The 15,251-nt window shown below is 42.1% G+C and overlaps 1 protein-coding gene across 1 annotated transcript in view; it reads left to right on the forward strand.

Annotated features, from left to right (window-relative positions):
* The first annotated feature begins 3,261 nt into the window (after positions 1-3,261).
* SYTL4 (synaptotagmin like 4) overlaps positions 3,262-15,251 on the forward strand; it is a 69,851-nt gene continuing 57,861 nt past the window's right edge. Inside the window, exon 1 of the mRNA XM_081223201.1 lies at positions 3,262-3,408. The gene's annotated coding sequence lies outside the window, so the exon portion shown is untranslated. The remainder of the gene's footprint in view (positions 3,409-15,251) is intronic.

The following is a 15,251-nucleotide window of genomic DNA, read 5'->3' on the forward strand; positions in this document are numbered from 1 at the left end:
TATTTATTTTTTAATTAATTTTTTTTTTTTTTTTTTTTGCGGTATGCGGGCCTCTCACTGTTGTGGCCTCTCCCGTTGCGGAGCACAGGCTCCGGACGCGCAGGCTCAGCGGCCACGGCTCACGGGCCCAGCCGCTCCGCGGCATATGGGATCCTCCCAGACCAGGGCACGAACCCGTATCCCCTGCATCGGCAGGCGGACTCTCAACCACTGCGCCACCAGGGAGGCCCTAATTAAATTTTTTAAAAATTAATTTATTTTTTTGGCCGCACTGCAAGGCATGCAGGATCTTAGTACCCAGACCAGGGATTGAACCTGTGCCCCCTGCAGTGGACACTCAGAGTCCTAACCACTGGACTGCCAGGGATATCCCTTCCTGTGATAGAAATTTTTATATAGGTTAGTCTTACATCACTCAAAATGTGATAGTTGAAATATTTAATACTTTTAAAAGAGAGTAATTGCTCAATACAGAGGCATCCTGTTACCCAAGGCTGAGGAAAATCTCCATCTTATTAGTTAGCACCAGCCAGAACTTCCTCAACATGGTAAAATGAAACAACTCATTGAATCCGTCATTCACTATGGGACAGGAGCTTACATACTCTACACAGGATAATCATAAGTCCCTGTTGACATTGTTGCAGTGGGTTAGTGTCTGAGTTTGCTTGCATTGGACCCCTCACAATATTTGGCATAAGAATTAGAGCACAGTATCCTCGTGGCAAATAAGGAGGATCAAACAGAAATTGACAGCAGTTTGCAAAGCACAGAATCTGTATAAACAGGCCACTGACTAACTTTGTTTTTGGTTCATCGTTTATGTTTGTCTCTGTATTTGTAGCTGGTTCAGTGAGACTGTCTTACAGTAAAGGAGTCAGATCCTCACATTCTCCTTAACGAGGTAGACCTTGGAGAGTCAGAAACTGCACATGTAGAAAGAAGTAAAAACATAAAATAATATCTGGAAGTTTTGCTGAGGAATAAGGGGATTGGACTAAATATTTTCTTAAGTCCCTTCTGGCTGAGGGTGTTTCCAGCTCCACCAAGGACAACCTGCAAAGAAGGAGCAGAAAAGTGCTTGGTCTGAGTTCCCACAGGCCTGGTTAAGGAGGTGAACACATTCAAAGCCCAGAGCTAAGCAGAGGGGCCCTGAGGGCTGAGCTGGCAAAGCTAGACAGAACAAAAGGATTTCCTTTTTGAAGTGGCTTCTTCACACTTCAGGCTGTGGGTGGGGTACTGAAGGGCTAAAGTATGGAAGAAAACTGTGGGGAGAGCTGGGAGGCTGAATTTTACTGTTTTATCTGTTAGAATTAATTTTTTTTTTCTTTCCCCTTTAAGATTTTCCAAAAAATCTATATTATCAAAGCCATACTTGCTTATTATAAGAAAGTTGAAAAATACAAAAAAGTAGGAGGAAAACAAAAACTTCATTTAGTTTCACCACCTAGAGATAGCCACTGTTAATATTTTCCATATTTCTTTTTAGCCTTTTTTCCACGCATATCCATTCATATCCACTAATTGTTGTGATCATATTTTATATTAATGTATCTTACTTTCAATTAATACTGAAGCATAAGCATTTTCCTGTCATTATGAACTATGTGTAAATATCATTTTATTGTCTAGATAATATTCTATTATGACTGTACTATAATTTATTTAACCATTGAACCATTAGAGTTTTTTTTCCTAGTATTTTATTATTCTAAGTAATACTGTGATTAACATCATTGTACAAAAAGTTTGTGTATATTTCTGTTTCCTTAGGAAACATTCATTCGTTCACTATACAAATATTAGTGAGGACTTACTATATGCCAGGCAGTATGCTAGGTGCAAAATTTTTGCCTTGGGTGGCATGTTGTCACCTACTGAGATAAGAAAGACTGGAGGAGGAGCAAATTTAAGAGAAAAATATTTGACTGGATGTGTTGAGTTTGAGACGTCCAAGTGGAGTTGCCAAGAAAGCAGAGCTCAGTGAAGAGGTCTGGATAGAACTATAAAATTACAGTTGTGGCCATATAGATGGTGTAATTCATGCCAAGTGAGTGAAAGATCATTTAAGGAAACAGTATATGTAGCATAGTCCTAAGAATGTCTGGCTTTCAGAGGTTAGATAGCAGAAGTGGAATATACAAAGGAGACTGAGGAGAGGGCAAAGGGATAGGAGGAAAAGCAAAAGAGTATGGCATCATAGATGCCACAGGAAGACTTTCAAGGAGGAGGAAATGGTTTACAGCGTTAAATGTAGGGGAGAAGTCAAGGAAGATAAAAAGGGAAAATGCCCTATTTATTTATTTAATATAGCTTTTTTGACACGGAGGTCATTGGTTGGGTATATTGTTGAGCACAGTTTCAGTGGAGTGTTGGGGGAAGGAAGCCAAATCGCTGAGTAAGAAGTAAGGGAATAGAAATTGCCCATAAAGAGGAGCTGGAGAGGTACCTAGTGTGTAGGTAGGATTTTTTTTTTAAGATGGCAGAGACTTGAGCATGTTTAATTGCTTATGACAGATGAGAGGGACTTGAGCGTGGTTAATGGCTGATGAGAAGAATGGAGAGAGAGAGAGAGAGAGAGGGAGGGAGAGGGGGGAGAGGAATCTGTAATTACTGGGTAAATATAAACATTTTAAAGTCTATTGATATATATTGCTCACATGCTTTCTAAAAGGGTTTTAAACCAACATACACTCCTACTAGCAATTATGAAAGAGCTTGTTTGAACACTTTGTCTTCATTAAGTGTTATAAAAACAAACAAACAAAACCTTTGCCAAAGAGTTGCATTATGGTTCTAATTTGCTCTTCTTTGATTACCAGTGAGTTTAACCAGTTGTGTCCATGTGTGAATTTAGTCTATGTCCTTTCCCCAAAACGTTTCTATTTTAGACAGACAGTTTTATTTGCTATAAAAAGCTGAAAGTCAAAGGATCAGAATAGTATCATTATCTCCCCAAATTATACCGTCTAGAGCCTTCATCTTCTTAGAAGTACACAACAATTTGACAACTTTTGGCTCAGGCTGAGCGGAAGAGAAAGATGATGTATCGTCTGAGAGAGTGACCACCAATGGAACCCAGGTCTAGTCTTAGACTGCTATCGACAGTCTTCAAGCACCCTTTGCTAACCGGGGCCGGCATCCCTCCAGTGCCTTAAGGCTTTGGCTCTCAGAGCTCCCCTTCGGTAGGCGCAGCCCCCTACCAAGGAGCCCGGAGCGCTGTGCGGCCCCTTTAAGAGTCCAGCTCCTCCCCCGCTCCAGGGAAAGTTGCAGCTTTTTCCGCCTCCCGGGAGGGTAAGAAGGGCCAGCCGCCAGAGTGGGGTTGCAGTCTTCCCGGACTCGGAGACCCTCCCCTGAATCCGGTACTGGGACGTCTCGCCTTCTCGCGGCACCTGTTGCAGGTGACAGGTAGGTCCGTGGCCCGCGACCGCCCCTCCGCCCTCGGTCCGGGACGCCTCCTGGGCCCCCAGCACCTTTTCGCTGCCTAAGCGCCCCCACCCCCATCTCGGGGACCTGCGCGCTTCCCTACCCCCTTTCGCTCTCCCAGTCTCTCCTTGTCCCTAGCTGACCCCCTGTTCCCTCTCTCCGTCCGCCTGTGCGGACCGCACCCCCCACGCTTTGACTCCAGTCTGTTGGGGCGGTCCCTCCCCACCACTCTTTCTCCCTGCCGCCCCTGGCCATTTCCCCGGCCCATCCGTCGCCGCCACGGGCTGTGCCCCTCGGGGCTCTGCTTCCTCCAGAGTGGCCGACTTTTCCCGCCCTCCGGAGCCCGGGGCCCCTCCCGGGAGCTGGCCCTGGGGGCGGGGGTGGGGCCGAGCTCCTAGCGGGAACGGCGCCCTTCGGGGCGTCGAGTCATCTTTTCGGGGGTGTCTCTAGCAGCGCCCGGCGGTCGCGCGGGGTCTGGGCCCCGCACTCTTTCCGGACCTCTGACCTCGTGGCGTCCGCTTCCCTGGATCCGCTGCAGGTTAAAAGGCTGGACGAGCCCTGCCTCGGTGGGCACCCTCTGCGCTTGGGCTGGGGACCCAGCTGTGTGCTCTGGAGCTGAGCCGCTTTATCTTGCCATCCTTCTTCCAGCAGGCAGCGGGGGTACCCTTCTGGAGGAGGGTCCCACAGCCCTCAGAAGGGACACAGAACGCTTCCATCTTCGGTGATGGTTTGTAAAGGGGCAGAAAAGATGTCCCTCCAGCCCTTAATGTTGAATAAAATGGTTGGGTTTTTTGGTGGTGAAATCATTTGGTGAGAATTTTGGTGACTCGAACGGGTGATGTTTCTCATCAACCAAAGTTTTCTTCCCCCAGTAGCCTGCCAGCTTCTTCAGGACCAGAGGACCTAGCATTCCAGAATACTGCTTTAGGCAGGGTTGATCCTAGGCCTTGTACATTTGTGCCAGAAATTAGTTTTCAGTACATCTTGTACCTTCTATTTTTAACTGGCTTCTTTTCTGCTTTCAGCTCCCCATCCCCACCCCTCATAAATCCATTAATATTAAGGTGTTAATGACCTTATGTGTTTGCCCGCTGGTCTGTGGAGAGAACAATGTTTAATGCAAAGAGTTGAGGCCCTAGTGAAGTTCTCTGCTGTAGTTGTAGCTGTTGGTGTTTTTGTTTTTTTTTAAAGCACCTGCTGGAAATCCTACTAGAAAAAGACCACCAACTTGGCTTGTGAGACTTTTCCTAGCAGGGGATGAACATTTCTGGTAGCACAATTTCAGGTGCCTCTCGCTAGGCTAGAGCAGTGAAATGAAGTTTGGAGGCCTGTTCAGGGATAATTGGTCTGTGAGTGTATGTGGCATTCTGATTTTTAAAAAAAAAACATTGTTTATTATTATTTTTAATTAATTTTTATTGGAGTATAGTTGCTTTACAATGTTGTGTTAGCTTCTACTGCACAGCAACATGAATCAGCCGTACATATCCATATATCCCCTCCCTTTTGGATTTCCCTCCCATTTAGGACCCCACAGTGCATTAAATAGAGTTCCCTGTGCTATACAGTAGGTTCCCATCAGTTGCCTATTTTATACATGGTATCAATAGTGTATATATGTCAATCCCGATGTCCCAATTCCTCCCTGTGGCATTCTGGTTGATACTCTCTGAGCTTTTCCCCTTAAAGGCTGCTACTAATCATGGTTGTTAGAATTCATTGAGCCAGGGACTGTGATAAATTCTTTACATAATTATCTCACATAATCCTAATGATAAGTGTATGTGCTAGGCACTACAATTATAAGCATGCTATGATGAAAGGGAGACTCTGAGAGTTTAAGTGCTTTGTCTCAAATCACCCAACTAATGAGAGGCAGAGTTGGGTCATCTGACTGCCAAACTGTGTTCTTATCCCCTATCACACCACCTCTGCTGTCTTGGATGTTAGGAACACTAAATAGCTCACAGGTGAGGACTAAGTGATTAAAAATTTCCCTTCCAAGCTGAAGCCTAAGTTTTGGTCCTTGACTCCACCTCAGAGGCACTGCAGAGACTTTGGACCACTTACCTCACTGATGTCTTACCCACTTCACTTCCAACGTGAGGCTGGTTGCCACGTTGCCACTATAAGTACACACCCCTGGGTGTACCTAATTGAATGAAACCTTCGGGGATCTCAACTCAGAAGGAATTGTCTTGAAGTTAGAGAGGGACCCTGGATTCTAGGGATGTGTGCCTGACTCAACTTTTTCCTTTCCTGCTGGCTAGGGGAGAAATGAGGGTGTGGAAAGTGATAAGGATTTCCCAACAGCCAGGCCAGAGAGCCTGAGGGTGAGTGTGTGCTTGTTTCATCGTGGGATGGATGGAGTACCTTAGGGAGGGACAGTCCACAAGAAAATGTCCTTTCTGATTCCATCTCTGGGTCTTTGCTCAAGTTACTCCTTTTTTTTTTCCCTGAAGAGAGACTTTCCCACCCATGACCACTCTCCTGCCATTAATTCATATTCATCTCAAGATTTAGCGCTAAAGTCACCTCCTTTGGGACAGCCTTACTGAACACACAGTTCCTTCCCCTAAGCAGACTTACCAGTTATTCTGTGTCCTAAAGCACTTTGTTTACACCTCAGGAAAATTCCTTAACACCTCTCTCAGTTGGTTTTCCACCTGGAAGGTACCTCTCTGAGTACAAGGTCTAGATCTTAGAGCTCCCTTTGTCTTGAGCACAAGAGATTAACAAATATTTGTGCTAGGAACTGGGGATACCATGCCTTCAAGGGCCTGAGGTCATGTGATGGTGGGATTGAAGTACAGAAGACACCTTTTTGAGGCACTTGAAATCTGACAGCTCGGAGTTTGTACTTAAATGTCACCTTAGTGAGGCCGTTCTTAACCACCCTATTTAAGCTTCCCTGAACATTCTATATGCCTGAACATTCTATATGCCCCTTCCCTACCTTATTACTCTAATGTAATATATTATGTATTTTATTCATTTTTCTTTCTTATTGTCTGTCCCTCTCTGCCCTCCATAATGGAAGTTCCATGTGGGCAGGGATTGCCGTCTGTTTTATTCACCAGTGGACCCCAGCATCCATAACAGAGCCTGGCACATCCTAGGTGCTAGCTAATATTTGTTAATTGAATTAATGAATGACATTACCATGCTAGGGATTGGCACTCTTTTGTGTTCTCCTGGACATGAAACTAAGTGTCCCCAGTCTGCCCCAGGCCCAGTTCTCACACAGCTTTGCTGTGAGAGTGCATGCCTGATGGCAACTTTGACCTAGTTGGAAGTACTTCCTTTCTTTTCAAGGCATGAGTCTCTGGATGGAAACTTCTAAAGCTTAAAGTGGAAATGTGAAGATGCTGTACCTCTTGTGGGGAGGAAGGGGGGTTGCACTGAGAAGAGGGAGTATGGCTTGTCAGATGTCTTGAGGCGTTTGTTCAGTGAGCTCATAAGAAGCTGGAGAAAGTTCCTGTGTGATAGGGAAGTGAACAGCCCAAACGAATAAAAGATGCCAACCAAATTAAGCTTCTGGCCTCAAGTCACTCAGCCTTTTAGGCATGAGGAAGTTATGAGATTATGAACTTTATGGAAAAGCCATTGCTGATTACTACTGGTGTAGTACTTGTCGAGTTTTATCCTAGGAGAATTATACAATGTGAGGAAACCACTGTGTAACAGAAAAGAAAAAAAAAGAGTACTGTTCTATTTAAATGCTTTGAAGTATTCAGAAAGAAAAATAAGGCTAGAATCTTTTAAAAGACAGGCTTGGAAGGAGTTGGACAGTGGTACAGTGGTAAATATGTGATTTTCCACCATTTGATTTATGGTAACTTCTCTGAAACTGAAGTTTGTACAAAAAACTTCTACCCAGCCTCCTCTTCTACTCAGTTTATCTCCCCAACCTCTCGACAGGGGAGTGACCCAGAGCTCAGTCCATTGACTTTTCTCTATCCAGAATCTTTCTAGATGCATTCATCCAGCCGCATGGCTTTATTTTCTTTTTTAATTTTTTTAACATCTTTATTGGAGTATAATTGCTTTACAATGGTGTGTTAGTTTCTGCTTTATAACAAAGTGAATCAGTTATACATATACATATGTTCCCATATCTCTTCCCTCTTGCATCTCCCTCCCTCCCACCCTCCCTATCGCACCCCTATAGGTGGTCACAAAGCACTGAGCTGATCTCCCTGTGCTATGTGGCTGCTTCTCATTAGCTATCTGTTTTACATTTGGTAGTGTATATATGTCCATGCCACTCTCTCACTTCGTCCCAGCTTACCCTTCCCCCTCCCAGTGTCCTCAAGTCCATTCTCTACATCTGTGTCTTTATTCCTGTCCTGCCCCTAGGTTCTTCAGAACCTTTTTTTTTTTAAGATTCCATATATATGTGTTAGCATACGGTATTTGTTTTTCTCTTTCTGACTTACTTCACTCTGTATGACAGACTCTAGGTCCATCCACCTCTCTACAGATAACTCAATTTCGTTTCTTTTTATGGCTGAGTAATATTCCATTGTGTATATGTGCCACATCTTTATCTATTCATCTGTTGATGGACACTTAGGTTGCTTTCATGTCCTGGCTATTGTAAGTAGAGCTGCAATGAACATTGTGGTCCATGACTCTTTTTGAATTATGGTTTTCTCAGGGTATATGCCCAGTAGTGGGATTGCTGGGTCATATGGTAGTTCTATTTTTAGTTTTTTAAGGAACCTCCATACTGTTCTCCATAGAGGCTGTATCAATTTACATTCCCACCAACAGTGAAAGAGTGTTGTTCCCTTTACTCCAAATCCTCTCCAGCATTTACTGTTTGTAGATTTTTTGATGATGGCCATTCTGACCGGTGTGAGGTGATACCTCATTGTAGTTTTAATTTGCATTTCTCTAATGATTAGTGATGTTGAACATTCTTTCATGTGTTTGTTGGCAATCTGTATATCTTCTTTGGAGAAATGTCTATTTAGGTCTTCTGCCCATTTTTGGATTGGATTATTTGTTTTTCTGATATTGAGTTGCATGAGCTGCTTGTAAATTTTGGAGGTTAATCCTTTGTCAGTTGCTTCATTTGCAAATATTTTCTCCCATTCTGAGGGTTGTCTTTTCATCTTGTTTATGGTTTCCTTTCCTGTGCAGAAGCTTTTAAGTTTCATTAGGTCCAAATTTGTTTATTTTTATTTCCATTTCTCTAGGAGGTGGGTCAAAAAGGATCTTGCTGTGATTCATGTCATAGGGTGTTCTGCCTATGTTTTCCTTTAAGAGTTTTATAGTGTCTTAGCCCCATGGCTTTAAATGCCATCTGTCTGTACACTCATCATTCCCAAATTTATGTCTCTGTCCCAAGGCTTTCTTCTAAGCTACAGCCTCATATATCCGATGGCCTATTCAGCATTCCTACTTGAATATCATAGACATCTCAAACATAACTTGGCCAAAACAGGACTCTTCTTTTTTCTTTCTTTTTTTTAAATTGAAGTATAGTTGATTTACAGTGTTGTATTTATTTCTGCTGTATAGCAAAGTGATTCAATTATATATATATGTGTATGTATGTGTGTGTGTGTATATATATATATATATATATATATACGTACTTACATACATACATACACATATATATACACACACACATGTTTTTTGCCACACCATGGGGCTTGCAGTATCTTAGTTCCCCGACCAGGGATTGAACCCACGCTCTCAGCAGTGAAAGTGTAGAGTCCAAACCACTGGACCACCAAGGAATTCCATATACATTCTTTTTTTTAATATTCTTTTCCATTATGATTTATCATAGGATAATTGAATATAGTTCTCTGTGCTATATAGTAGGACCTTGTTGTTTAGCCATCCTCTATTTACCACTTTGCATCTGCTAAACCCAAACTCCTAATCCATCCCTTCCCCAACTGCCTCCCCCTTGGCAACCAGTAGTCTGTTCTCTACGTCCACGATTTTGTTTCCAAAACAGGACTCTTGAGTCGTCTCAAATCCCTAGCCCCTTCCCTCAGCCTTCCCGATCTCAGTAAAATGGCACCATCATCTATTCAGTTGCTCAAACCAAGAACCTATGTTCACCCTTGTGTCCTGTCTTTCACTCCCCTCCCCACACCCAATTCATCAGTAAGTCCTGTTGACCTGAACTTCCAACCATGTCATTATATTCTTTTTTTTAATTAAAAAATATTTTATTTATTTTTGGCTGCATTGGGTCTTCATTGCTGTGTGTGGGCTTTCTCTAGTTGTGGCAAGAGGGGGCTACTTTTTGCTGTGGTGCATGGGCTTCTCATTGTGGTGGCTTGTTGCGGAGCACGGGCTCTTGGCGTGCGGGCTTCAATAGTTGTGGCATGTGGCCTCAGTAGTGGCTCATGGGCTCTAAAGCACAGGCTCAGTACTTGTGGCACATGGACTCAGTTGCTCCACAACATGTGGGATCTTCCCAGACCCGGGCTTAAACCCGTATCCCCTGCATTGCCAGGAGGATTCTTAACCACTGCGCCACAAGGGAAGCCCCATGTCATTATATTCTGTCACGTCTCCATTTCCTCTGTCACCCTAGTCCAAGCCACGACATGCTGCAATAAGCATCTTTGCACAATACTCAATGATGTATGTAGATCTAGATAGACACACAGAAATATTTCTGTGGGATAGCTTTCTAGTAGAAAAATTGTTGGGTCAAAGGATATGCACATTCAAAAAATGTGAATAGGCATCACAAAAGTGTCATCCAAGAGGATTTACAGTCTCACCATTGAGAGTGCTTTTCCTCATGCCCTTGAATGGACAGTCTTTAATTTTTGCCAATCTGATAGGTGAAAAATAGTATCTAACTGATTTAACTTTTATTTATCTGGTCACTAGTAAGGCTGAGTATCTTCATGTGTGTTAGCTATTTGTATTTTTCCTGAGACTTGCTCCTTAATATCCTTTGCACATTTTTCTTTTGGGTTATATATTTCATTTGTTTATAAGAACACTATATTTATTAGGGATATTTAACCATTGCCTACTATACAGTGCAAATTTTTTTTTCTCTTTAGTCTGCCGTATGTCGTAACTTTGTTCATGATGTGTACCCCTCTCGTAATCAGATAAAACATACTATAAAACATTTAAAAAACATGCTCATTAGATTTGGCAATTAGGATCTCAGTGATGACATCAGTGCAGTAGGAGGAGAGAGGCAGATTGTAGAGGGTTGGGGAGAGAGCACTTAGAGGGACTGATAAGGAATACAATATACATTTGGAAGAGGCTTGGCTATGATAGGAAGGACAGTGTTTCCTATAGACAGTGGGGCACAGGGGAGAAGAAAATGTTAATTTCGTTCCCTTTTAAATATAAGAGAGAGATGAGCCTATTTATGTGTAGATGGCACAGAGCCTGATCCATGCAAGGTCGCTGAGGAAGCAGGAGGGTGGGGACTTCAGAGTGAAAGAGGTGAAAAGACGGGTTTAGAGAAAGGGAGGTAGCTCTTCCATCGAGACAGGAGGGAAAAAGGGCAGGATTGGTGAAGCTGTGGAGGAGGAAGGAGCTATGGAAGGACAGGATTTTGTGGGAGGTCCCAACTGATGAGAGCAGTGAGGGGTTGGAACAGCATTTGAGAGGGATGAATAGAGGAGCTCTTTAGAGGCAAACCATCCAGATTGCCACATCATAGTGAGCCTTGAAAGGCTTGGATAACTTGAGTTTGTCTCTCTCCAAGTCACAGAACCCTGTATCCATTCTCTCCAACAGCACTCATCAGCCCAGGTGTAGAAACAGAGTGGAGTCAATCTAGTTTGGGGGATTTTTCTGGGTGCTGTGACAGAGATATAAGAGGGTAGGAGACTGGACAGTGCTGCCAGAATAGTTGAAATGACGGACTACTGTGGCTTTTATATCTGTGTCTATCTAAACCTACCTTGAACTTGAGTAATTCGTAAGAGATGGAAAATTTCCATGACTTCTACACTGTTTCTTGTTTGTATTTCTGTCAACTCAGGCATCAGAATAGCTTTAGTATCAGTGTCTTTAAACTATTGTTTGTAATTTCTCAGAAAGTATGGGTTGATTTACTGAGAGCCACCAATGTGCCAGTTTCTAGGCTAGGTGCTTGAGATATAGTGGAGAAGAAGGTAGACGATGGCCTTTTTTTTGGTAGAACTTATTTCAGCAGGGGAGGTATGTGTTAAAAAAAAACATAATATATAATCAGTGATTTAATCGCAATTTTGAGAAGTTGAAGTTCGGCTTTTTAGAAATCAAATTTAAATTTATTTATTTTAATTTTTATTGGCATATAGTTGATTTGAAATGTTGTGTTTCTACTGTACAGCAAAGTTAATCAGTTATACATTTACAAATATCCACTCTTTTTAAGGTTCTTTTCCCATATAGGTTATTACAGAATATTGAGTAGAGTTCCCTGTGCTATACAGTAGGTCCTTATTAGTTCAAAACTGATTTGCATTTGCCAACAAAGTATGTGAGTACTTCTTACATCTTCCCTTTTAAAATTAAATATTGTCTTTAAAATTTTGCTTAATTGATAGGCAAGGATAAAAAAAAATCTTTATTACCAGTAAGAGTGAAACTGTTTCTTTTTTACATCTAGTGGCCATTTGATCTTCCTCCTTCAAGAATTATCTGTTCATGCTCTTTGTTTATTGGACACTTACCTCTTCTTATTTTTTACCTCTTCTTTTTATTTTTCCATGTTTGAAACCATTAACCACCTTTCGCTCTCTCCTCCCTTATCTCTGGAACACTAAAACATATCTTACCCAGTCTCTCTGGCCATTCCCTTTTAATCTCCTTTGAACTTCTTTCTTACCTACTTTGGAAATGTTGGTGTGCTTAGGGATCTGACTACATTTTTATTTCTTGACCCAATAAAAGATAACATATAAGTCTTCCATTCTCTTCTCTGCATCCCATTCACCAGGGGTAACAATATTAAATTTGTATCCCCTTTCAGACGTTTTCCATGCCCATATGAAATATTTCTTTTCTTCTTTCCATTCATCTATTGATCCATCCATCCATCCTGTCTGCAAGTATGTTACAAAATACAAATGGAATTATAGTTATATATGTTTTGCAGTGTATTTTTTTATTTAATATTTGTGGCATGCTTTCAGTGTCAATATATATATATATAACTACCTCCAGCATGCAGGATCTTAGTTCCCCAACCAGGGATCAAACCCATGCCTGCTGCAGTGCTGCAGTGTAAGCTTGGGGTCTTAACCACTGGACTGCCAGGGAAGTCTTCTACCTCTTTTTTTTTTTTTTTTTTTGCGGTACGTGGGCCTCTCACTGTTGTGGCCTCTCCCGTGTCAGAGCACAGGCTCCGGACGTGCAGGCTCAGTGGCCATGACTCACGGGCCCAGCCACTCCGCGGCATGTGGGATCTTCCTGGACCGGGGCACGAACCCTCATCCCCTGCATCGGCAGGCGGACTCTCAACCGCTGCGCCACCAGGGAAGCCCCTACCTCTTTCTTTTTAACAGTGACATAGTATTCCATTATATGTATGTACCATAGTTTATTTAATCAGTTTCTTATTGATGCTTAAATTGTATAATTTTTTTTGCTGGTTTAAACATTGAGCATCCTTATGATATATGTTTGTGCATCTACTTGAATATCAATAGGAGAAGTTTTTCAAAATGGAATGGCTCCATTGAAAAATGGTCAGTGTTGCTAAAGATTCAGAGAGGTCTACGACAATAAAAACTGACTACTGTCCATTGGATTTAGGAGGTTCTTGTTGACCTTAGAGCAATTTCAGGGGAGTGGGGGGAGGAATGCTAGACTTTGGTGGGCTGAGAAATGTTTGGGGATATGAGGAAGTGGAGGCAGTGGATATGGACAATTCCTTAGAGAAATTTGGCTCTGAAGAGCAAAGAAAGGGTGGTAGTAGGGGAAGGGTTGAGATCCAGAGAAATTTTTTCTTTTCTTCTTTTTTTTTTAAATTTAGGAGGACTTAGATGTCTTTAAAGGCTGATGGGAAGGAAGAGGTAATTGATAGAGCAAAGTCCTTACCGAGTAAAGTCCTCATGCCAGATGCGAGAGGATCCAGAATGAAATGGAGAGATTACCCTTTAACAAGAGGAAGGACATTACAGTTGGGAAGAACAAAAAGTGAACAGATATAGATGAAAATAGGTTTATAGATTTGGTTGCAGGAACTTGTCTGAGAGAGTTTATATTTCCCTATGATAGAAGAGGAAAGGTCATCCTCTTAGAGCAGGGGTTGAAGTAAAGCAGGGTTTGGGTTGGAGTTTTGAGGTGCTTGAGGAAGGTTTGAAATATTGTGGTAAGCAGGAGAGCAAGCTAGGACTAGGGAAGCATAGCTGGAGTGTCAGGCAGTGTTGAAGTGAGCTTGACGACCAAGAATTCATACTGATCATAATCTACGAGATTGTGATTATTTTCTCCAGTAGATATCAGTAGTCCCAGTGCAGGCATAATGCACAACAGTTGGGCTCTTCTAGGGTTACGTTTTTATTAGATATTTGCGATGCAAATGGGTTATTGAGGATATTGACAAGAGTGCAGTTGAAACAATAGTATCCATACTGTCTAGGAAAGGAAGTGAAGACAGGAAGGAGCTGACAGGGCGGGAGTGAAAGGTCTATGGAGGACTACCTCCCGGCCATGAGGTCTGAGAACTGGTGTACAGCTGGGGGAGGTCATTGAGTGAACAGGCCAGAAGGACAGGGGATTGTAGTTAAGAGTGGGGTATTTGAATTAATGATATCAAATGTGGAGAAGTCCTGGGTGGTAAGTTCTTGGGTGTGGCTGAATATGCTATATAGTTTTTTGGGTTTTTTTTTGCGGTACGCGGGCCTCTCACTGTTGTGGCCTCTCCCGTTGAGGAGCACAGGCTCAGAGGCCACAGCTCACGGGCCCAGCCACTCTGTGGCATGTGGGATCTTCCCGGACCGGGGCACGAACCCGTGTCCCCTGCATCGGCAGGCGGACTCTCAACCACTGCGCCACCAGGGAAGCCAGATATATAGTATTTTTGATGCCAGCTCATTCATTCAACAAATATTTATTGTGTGCATATTATGTGCAAGACAGCACTCTTGGCACTGAAGGGTACCGAAGTGAACAAAACAAAGTCCCTTCTCTCATACAATTTATTATCTAGTGGGAGAGATTATTAATTTTTATAAAATAAAAGGGCATCCTCATTGATATGCTGATTACTGAATGTGTAATACTAAGGTCACATGTTTATGCATGAGGGGCTAGGAAAGTCCACCTAGACATTTTGAGTGCCTTGATTTATTGTAAGTTATATTAACGGAATTACAAAAATTCATATATCCTCCCCGCTTAGAACTTTTAAAGGTACTTTTATATGCTATGTCAGAATTGAAGACAAAACAAATATACAATACATGCAATTTGAACATTTTGGCAGTTTAAAATTTTTTATACTTCAGTATTTTTTTTTAATATTAGGACATTGCTTCTAGCTGTAGACCAGATGTTGATAATACATGTACTAACCTTGTTCTAGGGATTTGATGTAATGTGTAAAGTAATTATGGTTAAGCAGCTTAGGAGGGAAAGAGAGCTTGTATGTTAACATTTTATCTTTATTTTATATTCTCCAATTTTTACCTACTCTTTTGTGTACATATACTCATGTATACATTTATTAATGTTTTATTTGAAAGAAATTAGCATTTATTTTATGTCTTACAGACCTTAAATAACACCTTAAAATTATCTGCCACATATATAGTTCAATTTAAGTTCAACTACAGGTTATTTCGCTGTGTTTAAGGTTTCTGTGGCCATAGCTAGATCAC

This window comes from Mesoplodon bidens, assembly GCF_964165515.1.
Source record: "Mesoplodon bidens genome assembly, chromosome: X".
Lineage (NCBI taxonomy): Eukaryota > Metazoa > Chordata > Mammalia > Artiodactyla > Ziphiidae > Mesoplodon > Mesoplodon bidens.